We start from the raw sequence: 24,813 nt of genomic DNA on the forward strand, positions 1-24,813 counted from the left end.
ATGTATTTCCTATGAAAGGAGTTTATCTGCTGTGCTGAACAGTATGTGGGCGTCATTTCACGTTCTTACATAGTCCTGCATGTAATCGATTGTAGAAAAAATTTAAGCTCTTAGCTCCATCTCACCTTCCTACTATCCCAGCATGTTTTGCAGTGGGGACACTGTCCGGTTGAGGATTAGTGGGTCCTTCTCAGGTTGGCAGAGATCGGGAAATCATGGGTGAAGAGTCACAAGTGCATTTTTCTCATGAGCATGGCATTACCATACCATTCATTTTGATGAGTGTAAGAAGTCCACAGATAAAGCTACCAACTTGTTTTCCTCTGCACATTGACTTGTTTCAACAAACTCAGGCCTCAGGCAACCGCAGTTCCTAAGTATATTTTTTTGGATCCAGCATCTCTAACTTTTAAAATAGCAACTGCTTCCCTAGCCAAGACAGACACCCTTAAAAGCTCTGTGTTGTTTTCAGATGTTCTTAGGATGGCAACAACAGCAATCATGCAATGCAACCAGCTACATGGCAGCAAAGGCTCTGAGTATGGACTTCGCCTTCTCCCAGTGTACTGGGCCTAAGAATCCTCCGGGGAGCTTCTTAAAGAGTGAAGATTCTGACTTGTTAAATCTAGAGAAAGCTCTGAGATTCTGTATTTCCTTTTTCTTCTTTTTTTCCTTTTTTTTTAAAAGATTTTATTTATTTATTAGACAAGGATCACAAGTTGGCAGAGAGAGGAGGAAGCTGGCTCCCCGCCGTGCAGAGAGCCCGATGCGGGGCTTGATCCCAGGACCCTGAGATCATGACCTGAGCCCAAGGCAGAGGCTTTAACCCATTGATCCACCCAGGCGCCCCATCTTTTTTTTTTTTTTTTTTTTTTAAGATTTATTTATTTGAAAGAACTGTGCACATGAGCATGAATGGGGGTGGGGCAGAGGGACAGAGGAAGAGGGAAAGAGACTCTCCAGTAGATTCCCAGCCGAGTTCGAAGCCTGATCCTGGGACCCAGGAGATCATGACCCAAATGTAAATCAAGAGTCTGATGCTTAATGACCTGAATCACTGACCGCCACTGAGGTTCTGCATTTCTAACAAATTCCCAGGTGGTTCCAGTCCCACGAAGCCTAAAGCACACACTGAGTAGAAAGGAGGCCCTCTCTAAGAAATCTTCCATCTATAGGATTCCATAATTCTGTGTGTCAGAAACTATGAGCTGACATATGCAGGGGAAAATTCTCTTAGGACCTTTGTTGGAATACTCCAGAAGTCATACTACCAGTTACAGACATATATCTAAATAGAAGGATTTAGAAATTAAGTCTGAGAGTCACTGAATCATTTTAGAATCTTGCAGTGGATCAAAGTTACTATTAGTTCTTTCAAATGTGGATTCAGCTACTTTGTTCCTAGAATATCTCTACAAATGAGCCCCTTTACGCCCCAGCTGGATCTCTGATTATGCTGGATGCAAAACACATCTAAGTTTATTCAGTAACTAGTTACATAAAGCAGCTCTCTTGAAGCGTTATGCAAAGAAGAATTTTGCTAAATAAATATTTGCTACTCAATTTATCTATTCTGTAAACATAGATGCTACAGTGTAAGGTTTGCTTAAAGGGGAACATATCGCTTTCATTCCATCTCTGATAAGAATGGAAAAAAATTTATATTCATAGCGCACCCGAAAACTCACAGATGTTTCCATCACATCAATTGTTTATCAATTCCAAGGAAATATATATAACACCCTGTCTTCGATGCTGATATTAAATTCCTTAGTGTAGGTAAATTCTAAAAGAACGATGATGTAAACTAAGTGGAAGTGAAAATGAAACTTATATACGATCTTTATTATGCATGATTTTTCTGCCTCTCTTGACTCTAGGCAGATGCTGTTTCGCCATATGAACTGAGTGCTATGCGCATACCATATGCCAAATACTGTGCCAGGTGCTGGCAGGTGATGGGAGAGCGGTAAGGGGTGAGAAGACAAATAATTCCAGTCTCTACCCCAGCCAGACTCAATTGAGTGGGGGAAGATAGGCACCTGACTAAGTATTTACAACATAATATGCCTATAATAGCTGAAGCTAACAATTATATAGCTCTTTTATCTGTCAAACACTTACTGTTCTAAGCATTTTACATATATTAATTCATTTAATCTTCATAGCAATCCTATGAGGTATTATCTCCATTTTATGGCTGCAAAAACAGGCAAAGGCAAGTTAAATGGTTTCCTCAGAGTCACACAGAAATGCATGGCCGACTAGGATTTGCACCTGGACGGTCCATTCCGGAGCTGCTTTGTCGCTCCAAGTGTGGTCTGTTACCAGCACCACAGGCATCGCCGAGGAGCTCTGTTAGGAACAGAATCTCAGACCCTGCCCTAGATCTCTGGGTTCAGAATCAGCATTTTAGCAAGACTTCTCGGTGCCTGTATGATTGTTAAAACTTGAGATGCACTACTCTAGATGCTCCCCCAGCTTTTATTCTCATTAAATTTTCATGGAAGAAAACCCTGCTCTCCCCGAACAGCATATTAAATAAAAGTATGAACCACATAATTTAGTAAAATGCCCATAATTAGTAGCTCACAGGTCCAAGATACAGATGAACTAAGGCCACCCTTGGACTAGAAAGCTCAAGGTCTATGTATCCTGTTGGTTGATAACCAACAATACACTGGATTGTCTCTTAAGCCCCATTACTAGAAAATTGGGGGAGGCAAATGCTCTTAGAATAAGCATATTCCAATGTTGTGTCTATCTGGCTGAAAAATATACATATTATATTATTTTTGATTAAATGGGAAATATAAAATATACATGAGAATAGCTGAGATTAAGCTGAGTTTCTAGATAAGGTGAATAAAATGGATGACTGCAGCAGGCTCCTAGTTAGTCATGGTCCTTCTTTTCAGACTGTGGATTAAGTTCCCGCTTCCTACGTCTGTCCGTCTATCTTGGATCCTCTTCAAGGCAGTAGGAAGAAGCAGTAAAAGAGAAAGAAGCCAAATACTTATTTTAGCAGATGAATTCTGTTGTTTATTCACTGCTCCTATAAAAGGGTTGCTGCGAGAAAAAGGTTACACTAATTACCAAATGGTGGTCTCTAGATGATGTGAGGGGAACAGCTTCCTCTGATACATTGATAACTAATGATTGTCATGATACTGCCATATCAGATGTTTCCTCTCAAAGGAAGAAAACAACACTGAAAGAAGTGGCTGGGCCATCCTTGGCTCATAATAGCAAGTGGTTTTAAAAGAGGAGAGAGCATGCTTACTGCTGTCTTACGGTATCAGTCTAAGTTTAACCATCCCTGCTAGCTCTTCCTCATTGATTCATTTCAACTTCAAGCTATATTAGTGTAATACATGTTTAAAGGAGAAATAAAACCCTGTTTCTATGTGTATCAAACCATAAGACAGCAATTGTCTGGTAATGAAACCACCTGTTGCTTATAACAACAGCAACAATGACAACACAGAACAAAAACACACAACTGCTGAATGACGGAAACAGGTTTTAGGACTAGCGACCTCTCTCTTCCTTTCTCCTCTTCTATAAACATGAAATCTTGCTTATTTTTTGAGGCCTGATTCAAATTCTAATCCCTGGAGTAAAGGCTTCACAGGTTGCTGCAACCACCATTATCTCTTTCTTGTAATATCTCGGCTATGGAGTCTGCCCCATTCATTTTGCCAAAAACATAAATAATAATGAATAACTAAGATTATTATTTACCTCTGCCTGCATATGTATCTCAACTCCCCAGTTAATTTTAAGTTTCTTTGGGGAATATAATTGGTTGTGCTTTTTGTGCCTCCCACTGGTATGGTCTGGTGTTTTGCATAGAGAAAAGCTTAATAAATATTTGACAGCATTTTGCCCAAAGGGTGCTACTAACTAGCTGTTCCATCTATTATTTATAGAGAGCACAACCCAAACCCAGAAATTAATGTGTGTTGGTATGAGCTCACATTTCAAGAAAAAGCTTTCTAATCAATTGTGGTCTTCTTAGGTGGTTGCCATTGAAGATATTAATAAAATAAGTCAACACAACACTAAAAACAGTTCTAGAAACCTGTGTTTAAACTAGGTAATTTGTCCATTTTGTGAAAGAGATGAACATTTTTTGATAATCTATTTTCTTCATCCAAGTGAAGACTAAAGAAACCCCTCCCCCATTCTCCTACTTCTAATGAATGTATTTAGGAATTAAGAAATTTTAGTCTTACTTCTAGTTCAACCAAATACTTGCTCTAAAACTGTTGGCAAGTCCTAATGGCAAGGGTTTAAAATGTTCACCGGTGGAAAATGGAACTCTTCTGGGTTCTAATCAGACCCTCCTGTATGAAGTTAGTATAGGATTTTTTAAAAAGTAGTTTACAGGGGCACCTGGGTGGCTCAGTGGATTAAGCCGCTGCCTTCAGCTCAGGTCATGATCTCGGGGTCCTGGGATCGAGTCCTGCATCGGGCTCTCTGCTCAGTGGGGAGCCTGCTTCCCTCTATCTCCCTCTCTGCCTGCCACTCCATCTGCTTGTGATCTCTCTCTGTCAAATAAATAAATAAAATCTTAAAAAAAAAAGTAGTTTACAAACCAATGTCAGAGAGATGAAGAAGTTTGAAAAAAATGAGGTGAAATTGACAGTTCTGGGGGAAAATACCTTGGTAGAGTCTCCTTCTACATTACACACTCTAGTGAATCCCAGGTGTCTTGAAGACTAATTCTTTTAAGGAAATTTTAAAAAATTCAAGAAAATACAGCTAGTTATGTAATTGATTTTTATATGGGGAAAATATTTAAGTGTGAAAATAATGAAAGATATTGCAAAGGAAAGACTAATAAATTTATATGAATTAAAATTTGAAACTCTATAACCATAATACAAATATAAAGGAATTAATACTCACGTAGCAGATATTTATTAAGCATCTACTATTTGTCAGGCATTTTTCCAGGTGTTTGGGAGACTATATCTATATATAAACAAAACAGACAAATGTTTGGATGTCTTTGCTGTGAAGGTGGCTATTGTACTGTATAAAGACTGACAACAAAATAAATAATCCCATTATATGGGAAAACGTGGAAAATGCTTTGGAGAAAAAGGAAAGTAGAGCCAAGGGGGGGATTGGAAGTGCCAAAGGCTGTGCTGGTTTGGTGCTCAAAGTTTGAAATATGGGGGTCAGAGTGGACTTCAAGAGTGGTACAATTCAAATAAACATATTGCAGTAGGTACCATTACTGGCTACCTTGAGGGATATTTGGGGGTTCTAGGCAGAGGGAAGAGTCACCTGCTAGAGCAGAGACAAATGAGAATTTGGAAAAACTTCCTTGCAATGCATGAGATTGGCAGAGATAAAATCCTTAATTGAGAAAAAGAGTTCTTAAAAATCAGCTTAAAAAATCAATGTCTTATAGAAAATAGACAAATGACATGAACAGATAATCTTTGTATAGAAGTCAGTGAAAAGTGAAATCTTTCTCACCTTATAAGTAATCAAGTGAACTCAAAGTAACCTCACTATTGGGATATCCAGTTTCTGAAGATTAAATCATGTTGGTGAAGATGTGATAAGATTCTCTTCTATATTGCTAATGGAGGCATGAAATAATGTAACCTTTTGTAAAATACGGTTATATTTATCAACAACCTTTATCCTAGAAATATCTCTTATGGAAATCATCAGATATTAAGACAAAATTTATGTATATTTATGGCAGCATTGTTTATAATAATATATAAATGATTAATACCTAGATATCAAGCTGAAATTTCCAGCCCAGGATGTATCTACGAGCATTTGATACCTCCACCTCCAATTTCACATGTCCCAATCAAAGTCACCTTCTTCAGCCCCATCCCAGCTCCCAAACCTCCTCCTCGTCTTGTCTTTCTTAATTCAGTGAATGGTTCAAATGGACTTCCATTGCATAAGACCCAAACCCAGGAGCCATCCTTGATGACTTCTCCCTTGTCTCCTGAATTCTATCATTCCCATGTTTTGTCAGTTCTGCTTTTGTAATATTTCTTGAACCTATCCCATCCTCTTCATTCCCAGAACAACCGCCTTAGTTCGGCTCTCATCATTATCCACCTGGGCTAATTAGTAGCTGCTTATGTGGCCCAGAGAGGCCAAGTTCACTTCCTTCCCATCTGTCACACCCTTGCCATAGGACTCTTTCTGAAATAGTAAACTAGAGCAAATCACTACCTTGTTGAATTTTTTTAAAATGGCTCTCTACTTCTGTCAGATTAAAACCCAAATATCTTAAACCAACTTCTATGACATAACACCTGATTATCAGCTCTCTTGCCCCATCAGCTTGAATTCTTCCCTCCATCTGTAACAATGAACTTACAAATTACCTATTAGTCCCCATTGTCTTTTCACATGCTTCCTTCTGCCTGCCCCTCTACTCTTACTGTTCTTCAGACAACTCCTCTTTACTTTTCCAGATCAACTGACAACGTGAAATCTCTGCTTTTTGTTTGATCAATCTAAGTTAATATATCTAAAGTTACGTGTGCATCAGAATCCTCTAGAGGGCTTGTTAAAATTTCCTAGGTTCTACCTCCAGAGTTTCTGACTTAGTAGGTCTGGGGTGGAGCCTGAGAATCTGCATTTTCACAAGTTCCCCCCGTGATGTAGATGCTGTGGTGCAGGGGTCCCACTTTGAGAACCACTTGTCTAGAGAATTCTTTATCAAGGCAATTAGAGTTTGGTTGACTGCTCATTTTTTTCATTCATTAAACAAGTGTTTGCTATGTGACTATGTGTCTGTTTTGCATTTGGACCTGGCAAGGTATTCTGCATAGGGCTATAATGATAGTCTCTGTCTGGGACAGAGAAGGCAGGACTGACCCATACAATTGTGCAGGTTGAATATTGTGTAAATGGTGCTCACGGGAGTATTACAGCTCAGCCAGAGGTAATAGTCTTAGAAGTCAGAGAAACAAACTCGTGGCGTGCACAACAGTGTAAAACACACCATGATACTGATATGGTATCTACCATGATACAAATATGCACAATGTTCTTTGATAAATGAGAAGAGCCTTCAAACCCAGATATGAATTGAAGGCAAGGAGATAGGCAAGGCCTCCTAGAGACTGTGATACATTGTGGAGTCTGGAAAGGTGAACAGGAGTTATTAGGAAAAAGAGTAGAGGGAGGCAGAGAGAAGTCACATATGCAAAGACACAGAAGGATGATATGTGGTTGTAAGTAGATAGTTAGGATGGAATAAAGAATATGGAGTGCTCCAATCACTTTGTCTATGTGAAGGACTTAAATTTGCTTAAATTTTTTTTAAATTATGAAACACTGCATGCACCAAGTGGTATATAAAACAATATTACAGATGCCCATTCACATTCGCTCTATTTCCTTTATCTCTTTTTATAAGAAACGGAACAGAAGAAAACAATAATGACCTATCTCCCTTTCTTTCCTCCCCTCCCTTGTCTTGCCAAGGTAGCCATGATTTCACAGTGGATGTGAACTGTTCCCTTGTGTATTTTTGTATTTTTACTATGTAAATGTATAGGCATTCACTTTTGAGTTTCATTTATTTATTTATTTACTTTTAAAAGATTTTATTTATTTATTTGTTAGAGAGAGAGAGCGAGCGAGCGCACAGGCAGACAGAGTGGCAGTCAGAAGCAGAGGGAGAAGCAAGCTCTCTGCCGAGCAAGGAGCCTGATGTGGGACTCAATCCCAGGATGACCTGAGCCAAAGGCAGCCACCTAACCAACTGAGCCACCCAGGCATCCCAAGTTTCATTTATTTTTTATTTAAAAAGTTTTTTTTTAAAGATTTATGTATTTATTTAAGTAATCTCTAAATACACCCAATGTGGTGTTTGAACTCATGGCCCTGAGATCAAGAGTGACATGCTCCACTGACTGAGCCAGCCAGACACCCTGACATTTACTTTTTAATGAGAGGCATCTTCCAGGATGTGACAGCAGAAATTACAACTTTCTGCCTCAGCAGCCTTCCTGAGAAGACACCTTGAGTAGCAGGTAGCCTGTGCCCAACAAAACTTGTTCTTCTCCAACATTTGATGGGTAAAACAGGGTACATGTGAGCTTTATAAAATGCAATCAAAGAGGGTTAAAATCAGAAAATCAAGTTACGCTTATTCGGTGGTAGGTGATTCTAAAAGCTAAAATGAAATATTATTTTTGTTTTATAGTCAAGGTGTCAAACACAGAGGATCAAGAGAGTTGTACTGAGAGACTCGGTCATTTCTGCTCAGCCCCGTGGATTACATACACGAGGGATGTGGCATTTGTGGGTGTACATGGACACAATGGAGTTCCCAAAGAGCTATGCCGTGAAGCTCTGGTTCCACCCTACCAGAGCCACAGATGTGCTCTGATTTTATCATCTACAAAGTGGCAAGATGTTATCTGCTGTGTTCTGGTTTAACAAAAGGGATGTGATGACAACCTGGAGGCTAAATTCTTATTTGGGAGCTTGTAATGAAAAGTCTATGAAAATATAGTTACCAAAGATTCTGTTCCTCTGAAAGTTAAGGAAAGAAGGAAGTGGGGGTGAAGCGTGGGGGGAGGGAGGTGAGAAGGAAGAAAGAAGAGTTGAAAGAAAAACTGGTTTCCTTCCTCGTCCTGACTTTCCTACTTTCTCTAGCTCGGCTTCTTAGATAACTTCTTAGTTATTTTTACAAATCCCTTTCTAAGCTATTGCTTAGCCCCTTTTTATTTTTCCTTTTTCTTTTCTTAGGGATGCCAAAGTTTGAAGATCTTCGTTATTGGTGTTATGGAGCCTTAGAAAAGTTTATGTTTATGTCGTATGTGTGCATACATCTATTCATTTCTGTTTGCATGCGTGTATTATTTATCCATTGCCAAGAGGATGCATCATAAATCCCCAGCCAAAATTCTATATAGACAAATACTACGTAACTTTTTTTTATCCAGATCTGTTTCTTAGAAGCTCAGCTGAATGTCTTTCCTGAGTTGCCATTCCTATATATGCATTTGAATATACATACACATAAATAATGTATACACATATATACAGCCCCCACACACATGTTGTGTGTATTTGCTGAAACACAGTTTTGAACCATACAATCATGAATATATTCTCTTTGGTCAGTTCACTCTTCATAAATTCTATCACATCCTTCTCTTCTCTCCTGTCCCTAATGCAACCTTACTAATAAGAAGCTTATCACCACAAACTGAAGTCCTCAAAGCCTTTTTTTTTTTTTTTTTTTTTTTTTAGAGAGGGTGAAGGGAAGGGCAGAGGGACAGGAGAGAGCAAATCTTAAGCAGGTTCTACACTAGGCTGATGTGGGGCTCCATCTCATGACCCTGAGATCATTACCTGAGCCAGAAATCAAGAGTCAGATGCTTAACCAACTGAGCTACCCAGGTACCCCTCAAAGCTACTTTTTATGGCTCCCACTTTCATCCATCATGGAGTTGGCTACAAGATCATTTCCTCTAAAGAACCCCGATCATTCTTCTCTGGAACTGAAAAGCTTCTCATATTTGCCTATCTGTGACTTGGTCTGCTAGGTGCCTCCATGATATATTTTTATAATCAAATTTTACTTTACTTCTGGGTAGCAAAGTACCCAACTATATTTTCCAGCTTCCTTTATACTTAAGAATTGTAGAATATAGGTAAAAGTTGTGGGGTGGGGTGGGAGTTCTGGTAATGACTCCTAAAGAGAAAAAACATAGCTATTGATGGGTGCCTTTCACTTTCCTCTTTCCAACTTTTCTGCTGCCTGGAATTCATATGTGAGGGCTAGAGCTCCAGCAGCCATATTCAATCAAGAGGTAACCTTAAGGATAAAGTCATGTATGAAGGATAGAAATACAGAAAGATAGAAGGCACCCGAGTCCCTGATGATTACAGAACTACTCCCTGCTGCTGTGGAAAGAAAAATACTTTTGAGTGTTTGTCACTATTATTTATGGTTTTCTGTTATGGGCAGCCTCCAGACAGTAGCTTACTTTCTCCACCAATGTAGCTATTTCTCCGCTCCAGTTAATATAATATTTTGATTAGTTTTGAGCCATTGCCTCTCTTCTTAAGATGAGGTTTACAGATAGAAAGACCTAAGTTCAAGTCTAGCCCTGCCCCTGTGACAATTATGTCTTTAGGCATTGTTTCTGTTCATTTTACCCTCAATTATCTTGTCTGGGAACCCATAATAATAATAATAATCATCATCATCATTATTATTATCATTATTAATATGCACATTAAACTGTTACTTTTCTTTCATTCTGTTTTTCAGTTATTATCCCAATGGCACCAGTAGGAAAAATAGTTAAGGAAGGAAAGGGGAGTAAAACTCAAATCAGGATATTGTCCCAGTTAACAGTCCTTATAAGGAGCTGAATTAGTTTGAAGTTTCAGGTTGCTGATTTTTAGAAGTCAATGGGAAAAAAAAATCAATAGATTGGACTTCAATTATTAATATTTTACCCTCATTCTCATGAATTAATAGAATCTGACTACACACATGTTGCATTGTCCTAAGATCACTTGACCTGTAGATAAATGCATACGTACATGCATGCATGCATATTCAGAATGTTGGCTCCAGGAGAATCACTTTCCCCCAATCACTGGGATGGAGAAGACACACACCTTCTGTCTTCTATTTTCCATTTAGACAAGTTAACTCTTAATGATATGAAGAAACAGTTCCTTTCAAATGGGCATAAAATTGCAAAAAAAGAGAGCACATTCTCCCCAAACACTTAGATCATGTAAGTTCATTTCTGCTCTTATGAACATTAAATTAAATTGGTTAAATAAAAACCTTGCTCAGTCAAATTTGATTCAATTAGGAAATTTATATGTGCAAAGCATGGAATGTGTGGGTTAAAATAAATTCTGGTTATTTAAAATGTTATTTTTTATGGATGGTTCTTTTTTGCCATGGCTTCATTAGTGAACTAAATTTTTGTTAATGTGAATCAGCCTTGTGAGTTAAGTAGGCCTTGGCTCTTTGCTGGGAAATCACTCAAGTAGTAGAGAGTTTGTCTGCATAGCCTCAAAGGCTGGAACATTTGAGCATCTTCAAATGCTTCTTGTGCCAGCTTCACCTGACCCTCTCTTACCCTTCTGAACAGTGTCATCATATCCTTTTCAAAAACATTTTCTGAGGCACCTGAGTGGCTCAGTCAGTTAAAAGTTGGACTCTTGACTTTGGCTCAGGTCATGATCTCAGAGTCCTGAGATTGAGCTCCACGTCAGGCTCTGGAAGCCCCTTTCCCTCTGCCCTTCTTGCCTCCCAATACACTTTCACTGACTATAAGACAAATACCATATGATTTCACTCATTTTTGGAATTTTTAAAAAAAGATTTATTTATTTATTTATTTATTTATTTATTTATTATGATGGGGGTTTGTGTGGGATGGTGCAGAGGGAGAGAGAGAACCAAGAAGCCTGACACGGGGCTCCATTCCAGGATTCTGGGTTCATGTCCTGAACTGGAGGCAGCTGACCAACCGACTGAGCCATCCAGGCTCTCTGGTATGTGGAATTTAAGAAACAAAACAGGTGAACATAGGACAAGGGAAGGAAAAATAAAATAATATGAAAACAGAGAGGGAGGCAAACCTTAAGATGCTCTTAACTGTGGGAAACAGACTGAGGTTTGCTGGAAGGGTAGTAGGTGGGGGATGGCGTAACTGGGTGATGGACATTTAGGATGACAGGTGATGGAATGAGCGCGAGTATTGCATGTATGTAGCTGATGAATCACTAAATTCTACTTCTGAAACTAATAATAAAGTATATGTTAATTAAATGGAATTTAAATTTAAAAAACCTTAAAATCATTAAAAATGAATACTAAAAAAGAAACCAGACTGAACTATTTCCCTTCCTTCTGCCTGCTTAGTGTTCTCATCAGGCTCTAAATGCAGAGTTGGCTGCTGGGTCCCTCGGGCCAGCCCATGTCCTTAGCTGCACTTCAACCCAAACAATTACCTTTCCTGTTACTGCCGGAATTCTAAAACATACAAATAAAAAAATTTAAGTAGGGTTGGTGCAAAGTATTTCGGGGAAAAGAAAGTATTTTTTTAAGGGTCAAAGTGCCTACAGCAAAGGTACAGGTACAAAGCCAATCGTTTGAGAGTCCTTGACACACATGCCCAAAGCAGAAAGACCAAACGTGGAATAGACCTATTCCACAGGTGTCTCTGGAGGCCCAAATCCCAATCTCTGTCACCAGAAGTTCCACTCCACTAATGTATGGGAAAGAGAATCCTGCATTTCATAGGTGATGGAAAAACATTGGGATGAGGGAGCAAAGGATTCACAAGTTCTGAAGTCTTTCTGGAACATTATTGATACATTGACGGTACATGTGAAATCAATTCACTCACCAAGTACTGTGCTCAAGATTTCCACGATGTGACTGCCCACATATCACCTTCAGCCACATCACAGTCTAGAAGATCCCAAAAGGCAGTCTGTGGTCCCACTGTCTGGTATTGTATTCTCTGAGAACTTTTCCCCTGTCCTGGCTTTGGTGATTATTGAACAAAAAAATTCCTGAAAAGGAGCAGTCTCCTGTCCTCCAAAACTGCCTAATCATCTTAGAGCCCACTCACTAAATAATCCACATGACTCTAAGGAAGTTCATTAGTATTTTCAATATTTAAGGAAGCTCATAAGTATTTCTATGTATCCACTGCCTAATTCATTTATCTGTTGCCTTATTTTCCCTCTTTGTTTTTATATTTTGATGGAGGTATACTTTATAGATAGTACAAGGCACAGAGGGGTTTTGACAAATGCTGTGTAGCCTGCACTTCTATAAAGTTCTGCATTTTGATCGCTCCAGAAGATTCCCTTATGCCCCTTCCCAGGCACTCCTGTCTTTTTCTCAAGGTAACCACTATTTTGATTTCTATCATCATAGATGAGTTTTGTCTTTTGTAGAGCTGTATGAAAATGGATTAGTACACGGTGCACTCTTCTGTGGCTTAGTGTCTAATGTCTCATGTTTGAAGCCTGTTAAAAATCACCTCTTAGTTTCCTTATCTGTAAGTGGAAGGGGTCGCCTTATAAGATCCTGAGGAGTCGGGAGGTTTCCTGGGAGCGATAAGGGGGACCTGAGGAGTCGATTTGATTGGAATGGGTGAAGAGGAGGCTGAAGGGTGGGCTTTGTGGCAACCCTCCTCCCCTTCAAACAGAACAGCTGTACTTTTCTGTGTCTTGCAAATTGGGGTTCTCTGGGAGATTTCATTTGGGAGAACGTTTTTTGTTAAAAAAAAAAAAAAATGTTAGAGACCTGCAGGCCCAGGTGATCCTTACTGATACTTTTCCCTCGAACATTCTATAAATTGCAAATAGTGCTTTCTGATATGAGAGCTTTGAATAGTTCCCTTGAGGGAGGGCTGGGAGACAGAGGCAGCCAGACTGGGGGCCCCCAGGGAGGGCCTGGGCACTGAGCACTGTAATACTAGCCGTGGTTACCATCAGATAGCATCACCCCAACTGAGGCGCCCAGACAATAAGCCAGAGGCCCTGGGCAAGGGGAGGCACAAAGACAGCATTCAAAAGACCCACTCTCACAGCCCGGGAGCATTTCTATAGACTCCACCAGACCCTGGCCCAGCCTGAACGTCACCTGACAGCCAGAAAGCCATTTTTCACGGTTAGCTTTAAAACTGCTAAAAATAATAAACACAGAAAGAAAAGTGCTGACATAATCTTTGCTGCAGAGACAAACTGAAACTGTTGTTATAATAATGTAAACAAACTGGGTTCCAAATTATAACCTCGCCTTCCAAACAGGCTGCTTGACATTACCAAACATCTGGGGACCAGAGGGAGAATTGAGGGCTTGCCCAGGAAACAAGGGAATGGGCGCTGCGCAGGTGCCGAGCCCTATCCCACTGGCTCTAACCCATAACCCACCGATTAGCAACTCCTGACACCTTTTTTTTTTTTTTTTTTAAGCACACAAGGAAAATGCAGTTGGAGAGGGCTGCTCAGTGTTCCTTGAGCACAACTTCCCCACATAACAAGTGAAATACAGCTCCTCTCTCTCATTGTTCAATTATTACCTTTCTCACCCCAAATTAATTCTTGCAGACTTCCTTTTCTCCATTATGTTTTTCCAGCCCATTTAATGTTTTATATTCCTCCGGAATGTCTGCAGATGTCAAAACTATGTTAAATAACAAGAGCAGCAATGCCACAAATTAGCAGGTAATTCCCCTTGTGCTAAAAAGTGACAATTAATCACAAAGATCATGAATCTGCAAACAGCCAAGTCAAGCCTGGTATCTGACCTTCTGATCCATTAAATCACGTGCAGAAGCTGGCACCCTCACAGGACGGCCAACAGGAGGGAAACCGCAGATCTGGAAAAAGGGAAACACAAGAAGGTAAATAGAAGTGTTTTGTTTTTGTTTTTCATTTCTTTTTTTAAGTTCCCCAACATTTATTTAATCTACAACTGCTCTTTTTTCTATGTTTAAATAGGGTCTGGTTTCAGAGCGGTCTCTGATTCTGAATAAATGCAAATAGACTGAGATAAAAATCTCATTCCAGAGGGGTGATGGTTTCAGAGAAAGGAACTTGAACACAGAAGTGTAAATAAGACATTATAGGCCTAGGACAACGTTTGTGGATCCCAAAGATCTACTTTGCTGTGGGCAAGATGCGGGAATTTGGGGAAGACGGTTATAAGGCAAATGTAAATCTTAAACAGTGTAAAACTGTGGCCTATGGACACCCATGCCAGTCTATTAACTGGTTCTTACCCGTTCATAAGAAGAAAGTGCAAAAAATAAGAGGAGGTGTTTAAAAACTCAGATAGTAGCTTGATGTCACACTTATAAGCATGTTGTCAGTGGATTCCTCTCTCTGGATAGGAGGCAAAACAGTTTGCATCCAATTTGATAGAGTTTCATTTTTTTTAGTTTTTTAATTAATTCATTAATTTTTTAAAGTAGTCTCCATCCCAACACAGGGTTTGAACTCATAACCCTGAGATCAAGACCTAAGCTGATATCAAGAGTCAGACACTTAACTGACTGAGCCACCCAGATACCCTGAGTTGCATTTTTATTATGTGCAGTAGGACCATCTAAACAGGTCTGCATGTTTTTAATACTTCTTTCTGAAACTATTGAAGCTTATAGAAGAGTTTCAGGAATCATATAAATAACTCCCATAGATTCCTGGCCCAGAAACCTTGTTCATATTCTTCCAATAGCAAAAAGATACAATTCTGGCTCATCTGTTCTACCCAACTACCTCATCATCCTAGCCTTTAATCTAGAAGTATTCCTCTGTCTTTCCTTGAATTTCGTACCCTCAAAAATTCTTATCAAGATTACAGAGCAGTAATAGCACATACAGAATGTCACTCAAATTGACTTAGTCTTTTTCATAATTAGGCAAAGAATATGTTTTTGAGAGGGATATTATAAAAATGATGTTTTTATTGCATTCTATCAGGTGACATCATAAATTGATTTGTTTTTTTACTGGTGATGACAAATTCAATAATTTGATTAAGTTGATATCTGGAAAACTTCTTCATTACATAGTTGTCTTTTTAAAATTTGTAATTAAGAAGTATTCTGTACAGAGAGGCTTTGAGATTATGCAAATTTCTTTTTCTCATTCTGTTTTTGCACCTGTTGGTCCTTCTTTCCTTGATTATTATTATTATGAATATTGCTGAAAGTTTCTTTTCTAATTCCACATTCCTAGTTTGCATATTATGGAAATAAAGAGCTTTAATATATTTTTAAAAAAAATCTTAAACAGTGTGGAGATTTTGTGCTAATGATGGTATGGCTGGCCTCAGAGGACGTTTCCTAGGATCAGTCTCAACCAGCAGTAGCATCCCTCACCTGTGGTGAAATGACAGGTGTTCATCAGGGGATATAGCCAGGCTTGGAACTATGGAGCTGTCTAGATTGTATTCAGTGTGATTATGCTGGAGATACAGCTCGCCCATGTAAACAGATAAAAGAGAGAGCCAAATGCACGGGGGCAACTTCCTGTTCAGCAGAGGACCACTTGGAGTATCTGTGTAAAGAGAAGTTGCTTTTCAGTTAACTATAGTCCCGCAATTCTTGTGGTTGTTGTGGGGAACTTAGAACTCAGAAAGACAGAGGTTAGCAGAGCTGATGTCGGCATTCCTGCTACCTTGGGGGGACCATGGGTAAATTTTGTCATAACTGCCTTTTTTTTAAATTAAAAAATAGAGAGAATAGGTGTAATCTCTCCTTTTTAAAAAAAATATTTTATTTATTTGACAGACAGAGATCACAAGTAGGCAGAGAGGCAGGCAGAGAGAGAGAGAGAGGAGGAAGCAGGCTCCCCGCCGAGCAGAGATCCCGATGCAGGACTCGATCCCAGGACCCTGAGATCATGACCTGAGCTGAAGGCAGAGGCTTAACCACTGAGCCACCCAGGTGCCCCGCATAGGTGTAATCTTGACAACTCTGCTCTTTGGCTAGACCATGAATTCGTTTGTCTTTTTCTAGTCCACCTTTTTTTTTTTTTTTTACATTTATATACAATATGTGCATCCAGGACAATGAATGGTGTTTGTGTATTTCAAATTGGTCTCTACGACATGAGTCTCTGGATGGGTATCTAATGTTCTCCATTTTGACTCAACGTCGTCTGTGTGAGAACTAACCATATTGGTCTGTCGCATTCCTTGCAGCTGCCATGTTGGATGAACGTATGCTCAGTCATTGTCTTTTCACTCAACACCCAACATTATAGCACCATAAAAGCCCTTGTTATATCATTAAAGTGATTGTTGGGTGTGTGTGGGTGTGCACAGGCATGTGCGGATGTGTGAGTTTCCGCTGTGATGGACTCTGAGGTCCTCAGGATGCTGTTGTGTCTTGTTTTCACAGTGGCTCTCTTACTCCGTACTCCAGGCAGAAGGGACACTCAGGGTGTTAAAAGGAAAAACAGATTTGTTTTTATTCGTTTTCCTCCCTTTTAAAAACAACACGATGGAAGACTTTGGAGTTGTATTTGTCTGCTTTTATCGGTCTCTGCCCACTGCTCTTGTAACAGACTTTAAACCTCCAGCCATCAACATCACCTCACTGTTTTCTAGAACATCAGAGAATCTGATAGCACGAGGCTGAAGACCAAGACATTTTTAGGAAGCCTATTCTAAAAGCGTTCTCAAAGAATAAATGGACAAGCCCAGGAAGAAGCTAGTGTTTGTAACTGTCTTTGTGGTTTTATGGGGAGTATAAATAACTATACATCACTATCCTTGACATCGATATTTAAAAACTAACTGTGCCTTTTGTATGAAAATACTGGACCCCATTTATTTTTTGAGGGTAGAAGTCTGATTTGTATTTTGAAGAATGCATGTGAACCTGACTCAGTGAAAACAATCTAAAAATTCTCACATAATGATTCATAATAATATACATTTTATACATAACCTATATTAAGAACATTTTGTGGGCTGGGGTGTGCTAATGTTTTTATTTAGTTTAGACCTCACAATGGTCATACAATCATTTTTCAGATGAGCCAAGGAGAGGAACAGGAGGATGTAACATTTTTGCCCAAAGCCAAACAGTAAAGAAGAGGCCAGCTAGCAATCTCATCTCAGTAGTAAGATGTCATGGGCCTCGTTCTTAGTCACTAAGAACAGGCCCAGGTTTTAAGATAAAACTTCAGAGGGGAAATTGAAAAACAGTGAGACTGAAGATGCTTCTTAGTTTTGCCATAAACCCAACAGACGGTATCTCTTTCAATGTGTGCCTCAAACCAAGATCAAACCAAATTAGAGTACTTCAACCAGAGAAATTCAAAGTGATTCCTTAGCGAAGAAGGAAATTTCAAGTAGCAAGGTCAAGCCCCAGACCCTTCCAACTCAAACATGCCCATTTTTAATTCTTCTTCTCTTTAGAAAGCTGGGGCCATGGATTTGCTCATGGCTCAAAGGAGTCTGCGCAGTTGTGTTTACATGAGATCCAAAGCAAAAATGAGGATCACTCCCTGGGCCAGCTTTAGCCTAGAATGTGTGCTATTTACACATTTTTAATTGGGGCACAAATATATTAACAGTGTGGTTATTTTGTGCTTTCAAAAGAATCTGTTTTGTAACCGATTCGTATTTATATTTGGAATATATTTATTTCTAGGCATGAAACAGTTCATTTTGTTGAGCCATCTGACCTGAGGTGAAGTTGGCACAATTTCCCGTGACTGTTCCTAATTAATGCAAATTGAAGGTTAAAGGATAAATAAAGTTCTTTTAACTTGGTTTATTAATACGTTATTTATAAATGGCTCTTTACTTGGTCAATTTCTTTTTTAGTCAGTAACTATGTACAAATGTACCCAACAAACGAGCAAATACACCATGTGTATTTTATTACAAAGTTGTTTTAAAAGGGTTAATATGGCAAAAAAAAAAAATAATAATGTCATCTGTCATCTACTTATCTATCTCTTTCGACTCAGTTCCAAAGTCCGAGGCAGACTATATTGCATTATGGTCTACATTCTTCATCCCTCCCTGTACCTACTGTTTGGTCATGTAACTTTGCACTAAAGAACAGCCTCTTTAGTAAAATCTAGTTTACTGTCCCCTTTGATTCTGGTTTTAGTCATGTGCCTTGCTTTGGCCAATGGAATATTAGCAGGTATGCTGTTTGTAGAAGTCTGAAAAAGTTCTTGCTGTGCTTATGTTTTTTCTTGCTTCTCTGTGATTGCTATGAGAAGATGCCTCAACTAGCCTGTCACGGTTGAGAAACATGGAATGAAGTTGACTCACGTCAGTGGTCTCTGCCAAGGCTATCCTGGATCAGCCTAGACTAGTCAGGCCGTGTAAGTACGACAGCTGGGCAAGAGGAGCAGAGCCACCCAGCTGACCCACAGCTGACACATAGGAAGGAGGTTGAAAATCCACCCCACCAACCCTGAGACTCTTGAACTTATAAACACCAGTTTTGTCTAATTATTGAGTTTTGAGATAAATTGTTACTACCCCCAAGTAACCCTATTAAATGCTACTATGTACTAGATAACTGATAGAGGACATACATCTGGTTCACTAAAAAAAAAAAAAGAATGCTCACCTAGCCACCTAGAAGATGGTTTAAAATTAGGTAATAGAATCCAGCAAATATCCACCAAATGAGCTGTCTCACTCAAGGTTCAACTGGGAAAATACAAGTTGGTCTTGGCATTTAAACAGAAGGGCTACAATGTAGGAAATTCATCATGCAGGTGAAGGGAAAGATGGAAAGGCCAACGGGAGAATGAGGCATCGAGGAGCTGAAAAATTGCAGCAAATCCTTGAGCTACAGGGAAAAAAAGAGTATCAGTACTGGGGTCCTGGGGCCAAGGTCACCCAGCAGAAGCTCGAAGGGCCTCTCTCATTGGAGCCGAAGCCCTAGAGGAGAGACATGGTCTTTATCTAAGATATTGTGTGAAGCAGGGAGTGTGGAGAAGAAATACCCTGACTTCTCTTTTCCTTCAGTCTTCCATTTCCCTCTGGGCTTCCCAGGGCTTGAACCCAAATGGAGGCCAGGTGGACTCAGGGACCAGACCAGCACAACCCACAGGAGCAAGGCTCTCAGTAATGCAAGGGAAGGATCTGATGGCAAAGGGGAAATTCATCACCACAATGTGCAAGACACTATACAAAGTGTTACTCAGTGCAGAGTGCTTACTCAGTAGCTGAGGGCTATATCTGAGAATACTAGACTCAGACTGTGCTTAAAGGTTAGAAAGGGCCTTAATAGATAAAAAAAAAAAAGTGAGGGAGAGGATGTTCAGGTAGCAGCAACTGTGGAAACAAAGTGCAGGCAGTATTGTGAGAAATAGCAGGTGTACTGGTTCTCCTTAGAAGGTTGTGTATTTGGGAGGAGGAGGCAGGGGTGTGGAGAGGATAATGGGGCCATAAAAGGGAGAGCGTGAAGGAGTCTGGATTCCAGTCAGACTGGACTTCTGTTCCGAAGACAGCAGGAAATAAGATGGTTCTGAGCAGAGAGTTACACGATCCAAATTGCGCATTAGGAACGTTACTCTGATAGAGACTGGAGAGATGTAGATTGAAGGGTGACAACTAGACTAAGGGTTTTTAACTAAGTACAGACCTCAGAGAGTTCACAACCCTTCTGAACAAACTGGCAGGTGTTTGTGTAAGTATTTGGTTTTCTGAGAGATGGTACCTAGCTTTCACATGGCTTTCAGGGGAGCCCATGACCCCTGCTCCTATCAAAACTGTAAGCACCAGCAGAAGGAACACAATCTAGAACTCTATAAATACTTCTTTTAATGAAGATCAAAAATGTAAGAGTGGCAGTGATAATGGAAGGAGGAAACGGACAAACATTTATAAGGTACTATCTAAACAAATAATCCAGATGAATGTGAACAGAAATAAAATGAGAAGGAGAGATGCTAAAAGGTTTAACTCTGGGCTAGAGCTGTCTGCTATTCCTTTCCCTCCCCTATAACACAGAGAAAAGCAATCCATTCATACAAGATACTGCCCATGTTCATCACAGGTATCACTAATCAAATGCAACATTTATTTATTACTGAGTATAAACACCATCTCCAAATCTTTCTCTAATAGCACCCCGGGCAACCACTGCCTTGTTCTAGAGCAACTATTTTTATTTATTGTATTGACTATTCTTTAGTTTCATACAGATGAAGTACCAGTGAATGGATATATTTGGCAAAACATACTATGTACTGATATGATCTGTGTACACATATTTATATGCATATTTCCCACATTTGGGAAACTTACTTATATACAGTTGGGCCACTAACTGGATCTTACCCAAGTTCATGGGTCTACTTAATGTTAACTCAAGGCAATTAACACAGATTTAAATAAAGATGAATTAGGGGGAAAAAAAACCTTGGATCCATGAAAACTTATTTTATTATGAAATTATCATCATAAAAATTTGAAATTAAAACATTATTACCATCAACTACTAGTAACTTCATGGTAAATTCTTAACCCTAATCACAGGCAAGTAGGTGTACAGTATTACCATAAACAATCCTCTTGTCAGTCTGGTGACCTTGGGTTTGGTATTTGAAAGGCACTATGGTGGTTTTCTCCCCTTGGGGTGTTTTCTAGCTGACACTTGAAAAGGGGTGTCATTATCAGCGTTACTTTCTACATAGGACCATAATAAAGACAGATTCAGATAAGCCTACTTTTTTTCTACTTGGAGTTTTTGTTGTTGGTTGATTTTGTTTTGTTTCACTTCTTTTTTAAAAGGAGATAGAAGTCTATTGACTGCACGGCAAGTGAACAGCAGGCAGGACGGCAAAGGAGAAACCGTCTACCCTTTTTCTACTTGGAATTTTGGTCAGCAAGAAGATAATTACTGTCCATGTCAATATGAAAACTTTCTTTCCTCACCTCAACCCCAAACCCCCAAAGTCTGATCTGTTCAATTCCAAGCAACTTATGGAAAATTGTCTATATACAAAAATAATTCTGGGGTGGGGGGGAATCTCTAAATATAAAAAATTCCTGGCAGTAATTATTTGACCATGACACACAATAAAAAGTATGTTTCAATCTGCAACACAAGTACTTACATATAGATGTGTGTGTATATATCTAAATAAAACAAAAGTTCTACTAAATAATATTCTTACTTGTGTGTTGCACTTGGACATTTTTTATTCCATTCAACTTTATCTTCTTTTATTCTATTGTATATACTATTTCATTAAGGAAAAGTTAGTAATGACCTGCTGCTAAATGGATTTCATTACCCTCTAATAGGGCACAGTCCACAGTCTGAAAGCCATTACTGTAGCAAAATGACTAAAGCACTCTAACTTCATTCACCGATGTAAACATATTCACAAAAGACCAATCCTGAGCAACCACAGGGGAAAAAAAATCTCTTGGCTCTCTCCCTGGCATCCTGGATGAAGCCGAGGTTTGCCGGGCCAACTTTTGTACTTCGTGGTTGACAATGACTGCAAACTGAAAGGCAGAGATCAAATCCTCACTCTCCTTCTCGACACATCTCTTCCGCTGGGTAATTTATACTGTGCAAGTATCAAGCTATTCAATTTTGCTGTCATTTACTGTTCTTTTTCCAGCAGCAATGGAAACACAGGATCGGTTTACTGTTGTCTCTCTTTGGTAGAATTAGATTATTCTCCCTCCTGCCCCCTTAAACAAAGATGGCATTCATCACTCCAGAGAACCACCCCCGGAGGATCTCCAAACAAAGCATGGCAGGGAAACCGCTACCCGTGAAGGAGCAAACGCAGAAGCTGGGCATTGAGGCTGTCAGTCCAGATTCTATACCAGAATGAACTTTGTAATGATTCTTTCGATTGAGGGAACACAACTGTAAATGGAGCAACAGAATTAACCGTAATAACAAACAAGGAGAGAGAGAGAGAGAGAGAGAGGCTATATATCTTTAAATCCAATGGTATCTGCCAAAAGAAAGCTATGTATGAGAAATAATTAAAATCCATTTTCTCTTTCCAAAGGAAAAAATAACTATACAAAATAATCATATCAGAGATCGTTTGGAGGCTTTCTTGCCTCTACTCTGGGATTCAAATATTCTTTCTTCTTTGTGACGTCTCTGACATTCATTCACCTTGATATTCATTTGCTTACTGTGTACTCTCCCCTACCTCTTCACCCATTTAACTAGTAAAACATTAGTGAATGCATTAAAAGCTTCACATTTTTTGTGTTCTTTTATTCAGCATTTCTACTTCTCAGAATTTGCCTTAAAAAATGATTATGACTTTATAGAAAGCTAACAAAGTATTATCTATAATGGTATTATCTATAATGGCAAAAGACTCAAAGGATGCAATTAATTGCCAGAAGTTGTAATCTTTAGGTGGTTGGATTATTAGTGATTTATATTTTACTCTGTATACCTATAAATATTCCCCAAATTTTTCTCAATAAAAATAAACTAACAGATTAAAAATAACATCTGTGCTCAGTACTGAAACATTGGTGGATCTCCAGGTAGAAGGTTTTCACCAGGCCAAAGGATACACATATTCGATCATTCCCTGAGATACCTTCTAGTATCTACCTCACTTCCTCAGTAGTAAAATGGGCCTGATGATAATACCCAATTCATAAAGTTGTGATGAAGAGTAAATCCAATAAATCAAGTACTAAAATACGTGACGTGCTTAGAACTGTTCCTGGCACATAGAAACATGATATGCATTAGCTGTTATTTTTATTATTATACTGGCCTAGGAAGTTGGAAGACTTTCTTTTCTTTTCTTTTCTTTTTTTTTTTTTTTTAAGTATTATATGCTGAACTCAATGCTGAGGCCCAGGAAAAGATGAGCTTGTTGCAAATGCCCTCAAAGTTATGTTCTGCATCTGGAGGATCAAAATGGGGCATAAGGAAACTTTTGGTGATAATGAATATGTTCATTATATTGACTGTAGTGATGTTTTGACAGTGTATACATATGTCATCATCTACCAAATTATATATTTTATATATACTCAGTTTGTTTTATATCAATTGGACTTGAATAAAGTTATTTAAAAATGAAGGCAAAATGAAGACTTTTTGAGATAAGCAATCCTAAGAGAATTTTCCACCAGCAGACCAACACTAAAAAAAAAAAAAAGAAAAAAAATTAGGTAGAAGGAAAAAAAAAATTCAGATGGAAGTTTAGTAATACAGGAAGGAATGATGAGCAATAAAAATAGTAAGTGAGTTGGGGGGAAATCGGAGGGGGAGACAAACCAAGAGAGACTGTGGACTCTGAGAAACAAACTGAGGGTTTTGGAGGGGAGAGGGTGGGGGGTTGGGTGAGCCTGCTGGTGGGTATTAAGGAGGGTACATATTGCATGGAGCACTGGGTGTGGTGCATAAACAATGAATGCTGGAACACTGAAAAAAAAAACTAAAATTTTTTTAAAAAAGTAAATATGCAGCAAATATAAATAAATATTAACTCTTTAAAACAATAATTGTAATTTCTTATAGTTTAAAAATGTATGTAAAATTGAACTAAAAGCAATAATAACACAAAAGGTGAGGGGGTAAATGGAATTGAAATGATCTAAGGCCCCTACATTTTCTGGAAAGTAGTCACACTTTATATTGTATACTAATAAATTAATAAAACAATTTATAAATTCTAGTTAAGCACTAAAAAATAAAAAAATAAAGAATATATGACTAAAAAGCCAGTTGAGACAAAGTACTTCATTAATTAAAAAAAAGGAAACAAGGGAAAGGAAAAGAAACACTAAACAGCTGGGGGTAAATAAAAAGTCAAGAATAGTGTCATAGGTTATAACCCCAATATATCAGTACTTGCACAAAATACAAATAGAATAAACATTGTAAGTAATACACATGTACTAGATGAAAAAAAAAAGCCCTAGTTAAATGTTGCTCAAATGATAAGTGATATTGTTAGAGATACAAAGGGATATTGCATAATGATAAAAAATCAATCCATAGGGAGACAACAATTTAAAATATGAACAACACATCTCATAACAAAGTCTCAAAATATATAAAGCCAACATTGCTAAAACTAAAAAAAAAAAAAAAAAAAGAGCAAGCAAATCCATAATCAGAATAGAAGATTTCCTTTTTTTTTTTTAAAGGTTTTATTTATTTATTTGACAGAGAGAGATCACAAGTAGGCAGAGAGGCAGGCAGAGAGTGAGAGAGAGGGAAGCAGGCTCCCCGCTGAGCAGAGAGCCTGATGCGGGACTCGATCCCAGCACCCTGAGATCATGACCTGAGCCGAAGGCAGCGGCTTAACCCA

At 38.8% G+C, this 24,813-nt stretch overlaps 1 protein-coding gene across 16 annotated transcripts in view; it reads right to left on the reverse strand.

Annotated features, from left to right (window-relative positions):
- THRB (thyroid hormone receptor beta) overlaps positions 1–24,813 on the reverse strand; it is a 377,031-nt gene that overhangs the window by 203,300 nt on the left and 148,918 nt on the right. For all 16 annotated transcript variants that reach the window (XM_082686715.1, XM_082686716.1, XM_082686722.1 and 13 more), the window contains one exon: positions 14,313–14,384. The gene's annotated coding sequence lies outside the window, so the exon portion shown is untranslated. The remainder of the gene's footprint in view (positions 1–14,312; positions 14,385–24,813) is intronic.

Source organism: Mustela nivalis (assembly GCF_964662115.1).
Source record: "Mustela nivalis genome assembly, chromosome: 1".
Classification (NCBI taxonomy): Eukaryota; Metazoa; Chordata; class Mammalia; order Carnivora; family Mustelidae; genus Mustela; species Mustela nivalis.